Source organism: Acomys minous, assembly GCF_964271855.1.
Source record: "Acomys minous genome assembly, chromosome: 2".
Lineage (NCBI taxonomy): Eukaryota > Metazoa > Chordata > Mammalia > Rodentia > Muridae > Acomys > Acomys minous.
Window position 1 is genome coordinate 36702340 of NC_140484.1, and position 14895 is coordinate 36717234.

Genomic DNA, 14895 nt, shown 5'->3' on the forward strand with positions numbered 1-14895 from the left:
TGTCTTGGCTGGAGTATCTGATTCCTCATGAAGATGCTGAGCAGATTTGTGTAAAGACATCATAGTGTGGTGGGGAAAGCTCCTGATCCATAGTGCCCACCGACTTAACGTGATCATAGCATGATGTCTCTTTCATCTTTTCACTCTATTATTCTGGCATCAGTATCACCTGTGCGCTCTCTCTCTCTCTCTCTCTCTCTCTCTCTCTCTCTCTCTCCACTCTGACATTACATTGTCATTTTCTTCCTGGTTCAGTTCCTCACACTGTGGGAAATGCCAGCCAAGGACAGTGGTACACTGTGCCTTCTTGTTCATACTCACCATAATAAAGAGGAAGACACTCAGGACTTGCTGAAGTCTTTCCTTCAGCTTTACCGAACTAACTTCAGTTTCCTCCATGGACCTGTAATGGAGGCCAGGGTATATTTGGCGAAGATGACCTTGGAATTCTACAGATTCAGCAGCCCCTTCTAGAAGGTTTTAGGAAATGTATTTTAAAAATGAGTAGTGAAGCCGTGTGTGGTGGCGCACGCCTTTAATCCCAGCACTCGGGAGGCAAAGGCAGGTGGATCGCTGTGAGTTGGAGGCCAGCCTGGTCTACAAAGCGAGTCCAGGACAGCCAAGAAACACAGAGAAACCCTGTCTTGAAAAACTAAAAAACAAAACAAAACAAAAACAAAAACAAAACAAAACAAAAAACCCCAAAATACCAGAACTGACACAGGTATAACATGCTATAAATGGCATTCAACAGAAGGCCTGGTGCTGAACCAGTCCACCCTGGTGCTTGCTGTAGAAAGAACCTGGAGATAGCTTCTCTGCAGCCGATCCCAGAGCTGGGGAAGACCCAGTATTTGGGAGCACAGCTGTGATGATCCCTTCTATAGGAAAGGCTCTTACAATTACCCACTCCAAGAACGGGAAGCAGAGGCCTTACCCGCCAGCACTGCGTTCTCTCTGATGACTCTCTTCCAGGAACATCAACCCCTCCGCTTCTGAGCTTCTCAACTTTGAAGAAGGCTCTGTGGCAGAGAGTAATCAGGAATCAGCCGGAATTTTGCACGCCACAGAAATGTTCTGGGGTGCGCCATTGAGCGTGTGAGGCAGAGCATCTGAAACGCCTATTGCAGGGGCTCAGTCTGTGTTAGCCGTTGTTATTAGACTAGATGACTCACCTCAGAACACTTCAAGCCTCACTGTAGAGAGGCTCACCTGGGGAGCTTGTTAAAACGAAGATTTTGGTTCAGTAGGTTTGGGGTGGGCCACAGTGCTACATTTTAACGAGCTCCCCTGTGGTGCTGATGCTAATAGCTTAGATTGTCTTTAATTGATGCACGCTTATCAAGCGCCTCCTCTAAGTGACTGTGTTAGAGACTGCCGGTGTTTTGTTAGGGCGACTGAGTCTCAGTCTCCTCAAAATATCCACAGCCAGATCCTCGGCCTTTGAGTACATGACCTTACATAACAAAAGGAAGTTTTCAGATGTGGCTAAGTTGAGGACCTTGGGACGGTACATTTATGTTAGATTAGCGGAGTAGGTGTGACACCATTACAGGGATCCTGTGAGGACAGGAGCAGGGGGTGGAGGGATGAGGGCACAGTTCTAGCTCTGAAGACGAGGAAAAGCACACAGGCAGCTTTCAGAAGCCCGGAAGTTAAGGTGCTGTTTTCCCCAAGAGCCTCTGAAGGAATACAGCCCCAAAGACAGATTTGAGAGTGCTGATTTGCAAAGCTGATGTGTTTTTGTGATTTTTTTTTTCAATCCCCTCACGTTGTGGTACATTGTCTCAGCAGCCACGGAAACTAATACGAATGAGAACAAAGTGAGGCCTGGATCAGTTAGGTTAGGGTTGGTGACGGAGCTATGGGTATGTATGATTCCCTATGCTAGCTGCTTAAGTGAAAAGTGATCTGCTTATTGTTCGTAATACATTGAAAACAGAGATAGGGTGATGTGTCTGTCAGTTCAGGGCCCAGGCTGATGGAAGAGCCGCCATCTGGAACATGGAAGGCAGAACTTGACTCACATCTCTTATGTTGTCATCCCGCCCATGCAGAATAGAAAGCAGGACTCATCCACTTGTCCAGAAGGCAGAGAGACAGAAATAGTTGCTGGACCTGTATCTGGTATAGCTGAGTAAGCTTCTGGTATATGTTCATATACCAGAACATACAGATATAAGAACAAAATAAACTATACGCTCTGGATAAAAATATAAAAATGCACTTGCAGTGTGGTACATGTCTGTCATCCCAACACTAAGGAGGCTGAGGCAGGAGCATTACCAGTTCCAGCCTCACCTTATATATTTTACATATCAACTTATATATCACCAAAACAACTTCTATATATCTCTAAAACAAAACTCCAGATGGGATAGGAAAAACAAACAAACAAACAAAAAAACCAGAAAAACTCAAAAACCTCAACTACTCAGACCCCTGGAGGACAAGCAGGAGAGAGCTGATTCTTTTAAAAAATATATATATTTATTTATTACATAAACAGTGTTCTGCTTCCATATATACCTGCACAACAGAAGAGGATATCAGAGCTCATTATAGATGGTTGTGAGCACTATGTGGGTGCTGGGAATTGAACTCAGGACTCCTGAAAGAGCTGACAATGCTCTTAACTGCTGAACCGTCTCTCCAACCCCAAGAGGTGATATTTTGAAGAACAGACTGACAATAAAGAGGCTCACATAGGTAGAGAGGAAAAAAAGGATGTTGATTTAAGGTGCATACCTTCAGTTATAAGCCCGATGACTTCTGACATCTAAGGTATAGTGCAGGTGGTGACGGGTGCGATAATTCATGTGACTGTGGTGGTTACCCGTTGCTGCTATGTTGTGTCTATAATCTTTGTCAACCAAATATTTAAATATTTGGGGATTCAAGGTGTAGCTGGGTGTAGCATGCAAGTCTCTGGATTTTACCCCTAATATAAAAAATTAATTGTAAAAATTTAAAAAGACGGGCTAAAGAAATGGCTCTTCCAAAAGTTCTGAGTTCAATTCCCAGCAACCACATGGTGGCTCACAACCACCTATATTGAGATCTGGTGCCCTCTTCCAGCGTGCAAGCTCACAGGCAGGCAGAACACTGTGTAAATGATAAATAAATACATCTTTTTAAAAAAATTTAAAAAGACATAACTTCTCTTCTTTATAACAGCTTTTAGAGTGAGGGAAGATCCCTATGATGGCTATTTGTCAGCTTGACATGAGCTGGCCTCATCTGTGAAGAGGTACTCTCAATTGAAACCAATGTTTCCATCAGACTGGCCTATGAGGAAGCCTGTGGGGCGTTTTCCTGACTGATGACAGATGGAAGATGGAAGAGGGCTTGGCCCACTATAGGCATTGCTACAACTGGGCAAGCGGTCCTGTGTTGTATAGGAAAGCAGCCTGAAGGAGGAGCAAGCTGTTGAAGCCTTGTTTCTCTGTGCTCTTGGCTTCAGTTCCTGACTTGAAGTTCCTGTCTTGAGCCCCTGCTCTGACTTCCTTCAGCAGTAGACAGTGATCTGGGAGTTGTAAGAAGAAATAAACCCTTTCCTCCACAGGTTGATTTTAGTCATGGTGGGTTTTGTTTTGTTTTGTTTGGGGGGCGGGGTTGAGACAGGGTTTCTCTGTGTAGCCTTGACTATACCGGACTGGCTCTTTGTAGACCAGGCTGGCCTCGAACTCACAGTGTTCCACCTGCCTCTGCCTCCCAAGTGCTGGCATTAAAGGCATATGCCACCACTGCCTGGCTTAGTCATGGTGTTTATCACAGCAGTAGAAAGCAAACAAGGACAGTAGCAATCTGTGCTATTTAAAGAGGATAAAATGAGACTGGGCATGGTGGTGCACGCCTTTAATCCCAGCACTTGGGAGGCAGAGGCAGGTGGATTGCTATGAGTTTGAGGCTAGCCTGGTCCACAAAGTGAGTCCAGGACAGCCAAGGCTAAACAGAGAAACCCTGTCTTGAAAAACCAAAAACCAAAACAAACAATAAAAAAATAAAGTGGCTAAAATGCAAACAGGATGTGTGTGTACACAAATAATATCTCTCTCTCTCTCTCTCTCTCTCTCTCTCTCTCTCTCTCTCTCTCTCTCCCTCCTCCCTCTCCCTCTCCCTTTCTCTCTCCCTCTTCCCTCTCCTTCTTCCCTCTCTGACACAGGGTTTTACTTTGTAGCCACAGAAATCCTCCTGCCTTTGCCTCTCAAGTTCTGGGATCATAGGCCAAATGCACCACACCTGGCCTTTTGTTTTGAGTCAGAGGACAAAGTTTGGGGCTGATGAAAAAGTAGGCTGTAGTGGAGGTATTACTTACAATGCCCAGAATGGATTTTATTTTATTTTATTTTATTTATTTATTTTTGGATTTTTTGAGACAGGGTCTCTCTGTGTAGCCTTGGATGTCCTGGACTTGCTTTGTAGACCAGGTTGGCCTCAAACTCACAATGTTCCACCTGCCTCTGCCTCCCGAGTGCTGGGATTAAAGACATGCACCACCACACCGGGCCTAGAATAGATTTTAAACTTGGCATGTGGAGAGAGAATCATAGCCCACTCCCACTAGAAAAGACTGTCCTCGATAGAGGTTGACCAGATGCTGACTACTGGAGCTAAGGCTTCTAAAGCAGCTATTGTATGTATAACTGAAAAGAAAGAATCTTCTCACAATGAGTGGACAGGAAATCTTAGCGAAGAAATGACTCAAACTGAAGTTCTAGATTTTGAAAACATATGTGAAGGGCCTAGAAATATACCTCAGTGGTAGAGTCCTTTCATCGTGGGCACAAGGCCAGAGCCTTGTTCAGTTCCCAGCAGCACATGGAAAGAAAGAAGGAAGAACAGGAAGGAAGTGAGGAGAGGAGGGAGACGGAGAGAGAGGAACGAAGCAGTCATTGTTTAGGCTTAACGTCAGATGGTGATGATTAATGCCGAGTCAATAAACTTGACGATAGATCAGTTGAAATTATGCACTCAAAGGAGCAGAGAGAAAAGAAATGTTGAAAGAAAAACAAAACAAAACAAGGCTTTGGCAAGCCTCAGGGACTTGGTGGACAACATCAGAAAACCTAACGAGTGTGCTGTGTAGTACAGAGAGAGAGAGAGAGAGAAAGAGAGAGAGAGAGAGAGAGAGAGAGAGAGAGAGAGAGAGAGAGAGGGAGAGGGGAGGGGGGAGAGAGAGAGGGAGGAAGTGAGACAGGGGGTGTATTTGAAGACATTTGCCCAACCTTGTTATTACCCACTGTCAGCTTCAGGTAAGAGATATAAATACAGTACAGTAAGATTTTGTTTATATATTTTTATTCATTCATTCATTTATTGGGGCATCATACTATGACATTTATGTGGAGATCAGAGGACAATTTGTATGAACCAGTTCTCTCCTTCAACAATGTGAGTCCTGGGGCTGGAACTCAGGTTATTAGACCTGGCAGCAAGTCCCTTTACCCACTGAGCCACCTTGCCAGCCCTACATAATTAGTTAAACACATATTTAGCTAGTCAAGCTCTCTACACCAAGCTATATCTACAGTTAATTAATATTCAATTTTATCATTAGTTATTAAGCAATCACTCTGCCTCTTAGCTCTATCTTTAGCCTTTAGTTATTACTGTTAATCTCTTATTTTACTGAATTTATGAACTAATACTTATCATAGGTATATATATACATATATATAGAAACACAAATATATATGTAATATATCAATATTATCCATATGACTTGGCACTATCTGTGGTTTCAAGCATCTCCTGGGAGCCTTAGAACACATCCCCTGAAGATAAGGAAGAAATGATATACTAAGACATACCTTGACAGATGCAAAAAAAAAAAATCTCAGTGGAAAGTTAAGCAGGATTAATACAAAGAAAATGATAAGTAGGCATCTCACAGGCAAACTCTGGAAATGTGAAGATAAGGGGAGAAATTTAAAGCTGTCAGAGGCGTGGTCATCCTGCAGCTAGCTGCAGGAACAGAGTCTCAGTGGCACGGATTTCCCATCATAAGTGACGGTGGCATCTTACAGGACTGAAAGAAAAACTTCTTTTCAGGCAGATTTCTGTGTCTGCTGCAAATACTCCTCAGGGATGAAGGAAAAAACCAAAACCAAAACCAAAACAAAAACAAAAACAAAAAAACTTCCTCATTAAAGCAACATGAGAATCTGCCACCAGCAGATCCATATAAGAAGTTTTTGAGGATGAAAAAGTAAATTCTAATTATAATGGGGGAGAGTTCTTGTTTCATTTGGCTTTTTGTTTCTTTCTATGTTTTTGTTTTTAAGATAGGGGCTCACTTTGTAGCCCAGGCTATCTGGAACTTACTGTGTATCCCAGGCTGGCCTATGACAGTCTTTCTAATCTCAAGAGGGCTGGGATCACAGCTGTGAGCCTGTGTCTGGGAGAATGAGTGGGTTCAGAGAGTGCAGAGCCTTGGCCATGATGAATATGGAGGTAAATTCAAACAACTTTTAAAGCATTTTATTTAAAATACATATTAAGAGATGGTGTTGGGGTGACACACGCCTTTAATCCTAGCACAAGGTGGGGACAGCCAGGGCTACGGAGAGAACCGTTTTATTGAAAAACAAAATAAACAAAATAATAATAATAATACATATTAAGTGTTTACATCCAAAACATAGGGTTTATAACTATATATTTCTAAGCTTTCTGAGTAGATTTGTGTGTGTGTGTGTGTGTGTGTGTGTGTGTGTGTGTGTGTGTGTGTGTGAAAACAGGGTTTCTCTTTTAGTTCTGGCTGTCCTGGACTCGCTTTGTAGACCAGGCTGGGATTAAAGGCATGCACCATCACGCCCATCCTGAGTAGATATTTTTGATGCATAAATGACTGCAATAGAGCATCTCCCCAAAGATGTCACAGTATGATGGAGAAAGATGGGGTTTAGATCATCACAATACAGCTCTTCTTGGGACGCTTCATCCTGGAGATTACATTAGCGCTGGGCTATGAAGGGCAACGAGAAGATGAGAAAAAGGCATCTTGTAAGTAGTCAACAGCAGAAGCCAGGCTGTGAGAGCAGACAGTCCCACACATGTTTAATGTACGCAACAGTTATTGGGCTTCCTTCTTGAGCATGGTGGAGACTGTGAATCTGCCAAGAAGGGCCTTGTATTAATCCATGTGCTACTGTAGCAAAATGTCATGGATTGGGTCTTCTTTTTTAAGGAATATATTTTTTTAAAGACTTATTTTATTTATTATGAATACAGTGCTTCACCTGCATGGATGCCAGCACGTCAGAAGAGGACATTAGATCACATTATAGATGGTTGTGAGCCACTATGTGGTTGCTGGGAATTGGACTCAGGACCTCTGGAAATGCAGTCAGTGCTCTTAACCTCTGAGCCATCTCTCCAGCCCGATTGAGTCTTTTAAAAAAGGAACTTACATTAGTAGTTCTTGAGGCTGGGAAATAGATGATCAAGGTGTAGGTAGGTCCGCATCTATGCTTCCAAGTTGGTACTTTGGACTTTGTGTTCTTACATAGTTAAAGGAATGGAAGGGGGAAATGCAGAGTCTGTTCCCTCATTTAAGCCTTTTGTAAGCACGGTAATCCAGTCCAGCCGCCTGACTGGGACTCTCCAAAGGTCTCTTCTTTTCATATCGTCACATTGGTACAATGTGTGAGCTTTGAGGATAGGTGGTCTATATAGCAGGCCTCATGGGAGAAAATTGCTGTGGAAAAAAGATAGAGGATAAACTGAGGCAGACACAGCCAGGAAGCCAGAAGCAAATTACAGGGTAATTATTAAAAAAAAAAAAAGCTTGATTAAAAATACAAAACCACTGGGGCTGACTCAGTAGTTAAGAGCTCTGCCTGTGCTCTTCCAGAGCTCCCGGGATTCAGTTCCCAGCAACCACGTGGCAGCTCACAACTGTAGCTCCAGTTCTAGGGGACCACAGACATACATGCACATAAAACACAAATGCATATGAAATAAAAATAACGAGAGAGAGAGAGAGAGAGAGAGAGAGAGAGAGAGAGAGAGATACACAAAGCCTGAATACAGGGGTGAGACCACGGTTGAGAAGCAGCTCAAGAAAGATGAGAATATTGAGAAAAATCTAGACAAAGCTGAGGCTCCTGACGCTGGGGCTGGTGTCAGCTCAGACAAAGATATAGACATAAGGTACAGACGGGAGCGAAATGCGAGTGCTGGAGGAGGAAAGGGAAGCCCACTGTGTGTTCTAAAGCAGAAAGAAGAAATCAAGACCGGCTAGAAACGGCAGAGGTCTAGAGATGGAGAAGAGTGAAAATGGCTCAGAATTCGTTGCGGGTGGTAGCTGTTTCCTTATTAAACAGGAGGAGGGTGTTCATGTAGCATTTGTGCGTATGCGTGTGTGTGTGTGTGTGTGTGTGTGTGTGCGCATGCGTGCAGCGCTATGTCAGTGACATTCGACCTGTGTTCAGGATTTGGCAGGTTTTGTCTACCAAGAAAGCGAGTCAGCTCTATGATAGCCATGGGAGAGACTGGTTCCAGAACACTCTGCTAATACCAAAGTCTAGATGTTCAAGTCTCATACATGCAGTGGGAGAGTATTTGCATATGACCTTTGCACAACATTTAAAATCATCTATAGATTGCTTATAATACCAAATACCATGTAAGTCTGTGCAAATAGGCATTAAACTGTATTGTTTAAGCAATTAGCAACACAAGAGTATGTATATGTTTAGCACACACATAACCCCCAACATGTACCTTCTTCTTGATTGGATTCTGGGAACACAGAGGACTGTGTCTTTAAGCATGAAGGTTGTTTAGCTGTAGCAGCTGTCTCCTTGAGAAAGCTTAATTTAAAATGTAATTTATTTTGTATATTGTGTGTGTGTGTGTGTGTACTCATCGGCACAAGTATATGGGCACAAATATGCTGTAGGAGGGTCCATGCCACTCTGGGTGGTGCCACCCCTGGACAGGCAGCCCTGGGTTGTATGAGAAAGCAAGCTGAGCAGGCCAGAGAAAGCAAGCCAGCAAGTACTCTGCCTCTGTGGTTCCTGCTACTGTTCCGCTTCAGACTCTGACTTCCCTCAGTAATGAACACGCAAGTCAAATAAACCCTTTGCTCTCCAAGTCGGTCATGGTATTTGACACAGCAACAATAGAAAACAAACTAGGACACTGTTTGCAAAAGAAAGCTTGCTTGTTCTTTAATAACATCCGAAGTCATGAGGTCATTGTGGCGTTTTCATGCAAGTTTTATGTGCGGCGCACCTCTCCGCCCTCTTCCACATACTCCTGCCCTCCAACACTCATAGCCTTCTTCCCACCAGCCCTTTCTCCTCCCAATGTCCCGTCGTACGTCTTTCCCCGTTGTAGAGGAATTTTAATTCAGAACATGGCTGCTCTGGCAAGTGATGACATCCCAAAACCTTCTAGGTCTGTGTGATCTGGCTGGAATACAGCCATGCCTTTTTAATCCCAGGAGACAGAGGGAAGTAGATCTCTGAGGTCAAGGCCAACCTGATATAGAGCAATTTTCAGGTGAAGAAAAGTTTAGGTCCAGGCATGGTGGTGCGTGCGTCTAATCCCAGCACTCAGGGGACAGAGGCATGCAGATTTCTGAGTTCTGTTCAGCTAGTTGGGTTGAGTCAGTGAGTTGAGAGGCAGTGCAGTGGAGTTGAGTTCATGGCAGTTCAGTTCATGGAACTCAGAGGCACTTTTACTGGGAGAGGTTGAAGACAGAGGTGAAGACAGAATGAGTCTTAGAATAAGAAGGAGCCAGAAGATTAGTTTGAGGCCAAGTAGAGCAATTCAATGAGAAACTAAGAGAAGCCAGATTGTATCAGTCATCATGAAGAGGAGTTTGAGCCAGAACAGCAGAATTGAACCAGCCAGCCAGAGTTCAGAAAGAACTAGAAAGGGTAAGCAGTAAGTCTCAGAGGCTGAAAACATTCTAGGCCTGGATTAGATTGTACAGAGGCTAGAAGCTTCCAAGACTAGGCCTACATTAGCAAACAAGCTAAACCAGTAAGCTAAGGCAGTGAGCCCCAGAGACAATGGTTAAGTCAGGCAAATAAAAGTTACTTTTACACCCATTCTGTTCTTTTCCCTTCTTGTGTTCACCTTTAATCCTGCTCAAAATATTTTTATGTATATCTAAACCAATATGTATATCCTTCAAATTGTACAAAGAAGCCAATATACTTATCTTCCCACGTATACACAGATGGTACTATTATAAAGGTACTATATTACTTTCTAACAATAATAAATCTTGAAGGGTAGTACATGAAGGTCATACACACACACACACACACACGTATATATTAATATATACGTGTGTGTGTGTGTGTGTGTCTTTGACATATAGTTTGTCCAGGTTTAAGGGCTAACATAGAATCCCAATAGACATGTAAATTATCTTATTTAGCACATTCTTGCTCAGTGTTTAGGCTAAACTGAATATCTTGGAGTTTCAAAGACTACTATAAGTTAAAAAAAAAATCCTTTCACATTGAGGCAATATACCTGTAAGATGAAAGTCCTAGAAATCGAAGTGCTGGGCTAAAGGGAACATACTGGGATATTGTTTTGAGACAAACTGTATGGAGGCCAAGTTAGCTTCGAAGTAGTACTTCTCCTGTCTCAGCTTCTGGAATGCTGGGATTGCTGCATACCACCATGCCCAGATCACAGCTGTAGTTTTAGTAAATGAGATTGCCTTTCTTAACACTTTATATTAGTTTGTTTCGTTTTCACTTTTGTTTTGTTTTGTTTTGTTTTGTTTTTCAAGACAGGGTTTCTCTGTGTACCCCTGGCTATCCTGGACTTGCTTTGTAGACCAGGTTGGCCTCGAACATACAGATCCGTCTGCCTCTGCCTCCTGAGTGCTGGGATCAAAGGTGTGTGCTACAACATCCAGCTTTTTTTTTTTTTTTTACATTTTAAGATGCTGTTTTCTTTGTGTGTGTGTGTGTATGAATTGTGCATACTTTGTGACATACTTTGATCACATTTTTCACTACTGCCCTTTTTACCCCATTTTCTAAGTTGGCTTCTTCAGTGAGAATGTTGAAATTGTTTGACGTTTGACAGTCTGAGTGATAAAAAATTGTGGTTTGGGGGTACTTTTAATCTGTTTCATCTCACTATGAGGATGTTGAGTAATACGTTTGAGAGCTCTTTTCTTTTTTGGTTTTTCGAGACAGGGTTTCTCTGTGTAGGCTTGGCTGTCCTAGACTCACTTTGTAGATGAGGCTGGCCGCGAACTCACAGAGAGCCACCTGCCTCTGCCTCCCAAATGCTGGGATTAAAGCCATGCGCCATCACAGTCTGACTGAGATCTCTTTGAGAGCTCCATTTCTTTCTCATTTTCCTCAGATTGTGTAGACTTTTTCTGTCTAGAGCCTTACTATAGCAGCCTAATAGTCCTTTGTCTATGACAGAAATCACAAATATTTGCCCTTTAACTTTGTTTTTTGTATTGTAGTCATCTAGACATTTTAAAGAATCTTTGTACAGTGTGTAGAAAGATGGCTCAGTGGTTAGGGCACTTGTTGCTTTTGTAGAGGAGCCAGTTTTGGTTCTTAGCACCCACGTGATAGTTCACAATCCTTTGTAACATCAATTCTATGGGATCTGACTCTGTATTCTGACCGTTCTAGGCAACAGGCATGCATGTGGTGCAGGCAAAATACCCTTACACATAAACCAAACAAAAATAAAATTTTATACTTTTTTGTTACAATATTCATATTTACTAGTCCATTATACTTCTAGATGATACTTTATAATTAGAATGCCTTCCACATTCAGATGAAAACTGTTGTATGATGCTCTTTAGTCCCTTTGACTTGATCCATTTAAAACATTTTTTGGTATAATGTATGAGATGTGCACCTTACTTATTTTTATCTTACTTATTTGATCTCTGATCCCACATTTGATTTTACTTTTCTTGTATATGATCACATGAGCTCTGGGCAAAAAAAATCTCTTCTTTTATGTCTTCTTTTTTTTCTGTTCCTTGTTGACTTTGCTACAACTCTCATAAAATGTGGATGAATGGAAAGGGAGTGGACATTGTGGCTTGTTCTCCACCTATCTGTAAGCAAGCAGGCAAATGACTAGCTGCCTATGAGGGTTGTCTCTGTCTGTCTACTATCTATCTATCTATCTATCTATCTATCTATCTATCTATCTATCTATCTGTTGGCCTTTCTACTCAGATGTGAAGGTATCATGGGACTCAGAAGCCCTGGAACCACACGGTTCTGAGGTGGGACAGTATCCCAATGGAAAAGCATCCTGAGACACAGGAGCCTGGGAACCACACAGCTCTGAGGTGGGGCAGTATCCCAATGGAAAAGCATCCTGAGATACAGGAGCCTGGGAACCACACAGCTCTGAGGTGGGGCAGTATCCCAATGGAAAAGCATCCTGAGACACAGGAGCCTGGGAACCACAGAGCTCTGAGAGGAAGCCTCCTCAGCAGAGGCATTGCAGCACCCAGGGGAGGGTATCCCCAACTGAGCTGAGGACCTCAGGACCTCAGGACCCTCAGCTCTGCTCCACTTCTTCACTTCTTCTCTCCATTGCTTCTTGGTTTCCAATAAGAGAGGCACACCAGACAGCAAACCTCGTAAAAGATATTTATTGGACGGGCGAATCTGAGGATGGCTATCTCTGTTCCCATGAGAAGACAGTGGGGAACTGAGCAGATAGGCTTTTATATAGGATTTGTGAGGGGGGCAGAGCTTTCCAGGATGGAGATTTCCATGGTGGGGATTGGTAGGATTTCGAGTCCTGAGCTTGAGGGAGCTCAGGCATTGGTGGGTTTTCCTGTTCAGAGATTGGTAGGTGTTTGCAGGGAGTTTGGGGATTGGTGGGCTCTCTTGCTCTGGGATTGGTGGCTTTTTTGTTTAGACTCTTCATCTAAGATTACCATAGTCTGGGAAGGGTCCTATTGAGGAGCTGGAGATGACTTTTGTGACAGCTACAGAAGCTGGAAATGCCTTTATGACAGTTAGAGAGGTCTGGGGCAGGAGCCTGGCTGGGGAGCTCCTCAGGCAGGGGCCTGGCCACTTTTCCTGCCTTTATGGTTTAAAAAGTTTACAAAGAGAGTCCTGCCCCTGGGGTGGTGGACATGAATAGCCATCACTATCTATTTGTTTATCATCTATCATGTGCTTGGTCATGTGTACATGTAAAGATGAAAAGACAACTTGAAGGAGTCTGTTCTCTCCTTCCGCTAGCCAGTGAGTACCAGGGACCAGCCTCAAGTCATCATGCTTGGTGGCAGGCACCTTTACCAGCTAGCCATCTCCCGCACCCCGGCTGTGTGTTTTCAGAATGTTAGCCACAATGGTTTTTTGTTTTTTTTTCAACCTGCACCATTCTTCAGAATATGTGTTGCCTAGGAAACCATAAATAGTATGAGTTTAGCTGTGGTTTTTATAGATGCCCTCTGTCAATCATATTGAGAAAGTTCTCTTCTATTATTAGATTGTTGAGAGTGTCTGTCATGAGTTTTGATATATACTTTTTCCTTATCTCTGGAAATAATCTTGCTTGAACACTGTCCTGTTAATGGAGGTTCTTTTAAATTTATTTGTTCTTTTTGAGACAAGGTCTTGCTATATAGCTCAACTTGGCCTGAAACTCACTATTTGGCCATTGTGGTGGTTTGAATAGGTATGGCGTCCACAGACTCCTGTACTTGAATGCTTGACCCATAGGGAGTGGCACTATTAGGACGTGTGGTCTTGTTGGAGTAGGTGGAGGAAGTGGAGGGGGGCAGGCTTTGAGGTCTCTTATGCTCAAGCTATGCCCAGTGTGTCACACAGTCTCTTTCTGTTGGATGCTTTGAACCTGCTGATCAACATATAGGCGTGAGCTGGGCGTGGTGGCACATGCCTTTAATCCCAGCACTTGGGAGGCAGAACAGGTGGATCGCTGTGTGTTCGAGGCCAACCTGGTCTACAAAATAAATCCAGGACAGCTAAGGCTACACAGAGAAACCCTGTCTCGAAAAACAAAAGAAAACAAAAAAGATATAGGCATGGTGGTGCACGTCTTTAATCCCAGCACTTGGGAAGCAGTGGCAGGCAGATGGCTGTGAGTTTGAGGCCAGCCTGGTCTACAAAGCCAGTCCAGAACAGCCAAGGCTACACAGATAAACCCTGTCTTGAAAAACCAAAAATAAATAAATAAATAAAATAAAATAAAATAAAATAGAACTCTTAGCTCCTTCTCCTGCCTGGATGCTGCCATGCTTCCCCACCATGATGCTAATGAACTAAATCTCTGATGGAGATGTACTAGCTACAGCCAGGAGGCTCTGCATGGTTATTACATACAGCATGGGCAAAGAGGAAGCAGGCTAGCTTTTCTCGGTAGAAGGCCTCTGTAGCAGCAGCAGTCCCAGGTTGCCATCATCCAGGAGGAGAAAGCTGTGGCTAATGGTTCCTGCAGGCATTGGTTATAGCTGAACATCAGGAGTTCATAAATGTTTGTCCTGGTACTAGAGGAAGGCTTTGCCATTCCTCTGACCTAGGGAAGGCTTTGCTATTCTTCTGGGTATGAGGCATTGGGGTCTTTGATATGGTTTTGCTCATGTCAACAATACACATCCACTTAGAACGTCATCTATTCCCCACAGGTCATGATTTATTATCCTTCCAAGGCATTTATTGATTCTATTTGCCGCTTCTTTGTTAATGAATTTTATATTTTGTTCATAAGAGGTTGGTCTGTAATTTTCTTCTCCTGTCCTGGCCACATATTGACTTGAAAAACCAATTGAATTATATACTAAATTCCCATTCTGGACTCCGTGCTATACTTTGTCCCGTTGGAATTTGTCTTCCCTTTCTTACAGAGCTGCATGGTTGGGTATTAGGAATCAGATTGTTTCCAGGCTCT

The 14895-nt window shown here is 43.1% G+C and overlaps 1 long non-coding RNA gene across 1 annotated transcript in view; it reads right to left on the minus strand.

Moving 5' to 3' along the window:
• Positions 1-320: 320 nt before the first annotated feature.
• Positions 321-14895, minus strand: part of LOC311579560 — a 53384-nt gene continuing 38809 nt past the window's right edge. The window contains exons 3-4 of the long non-coding RNA XR_014773193.1: positions 938-1022; positions 321-403 (exon numbers count right to left, since the gene is read on the minus strand). This is a non-coding gene — a long non-coding RNA (uncharacterized lncRNA). The remainder of the gene's footprint in view (positions 404-937; positions 1023-14895) is intronic.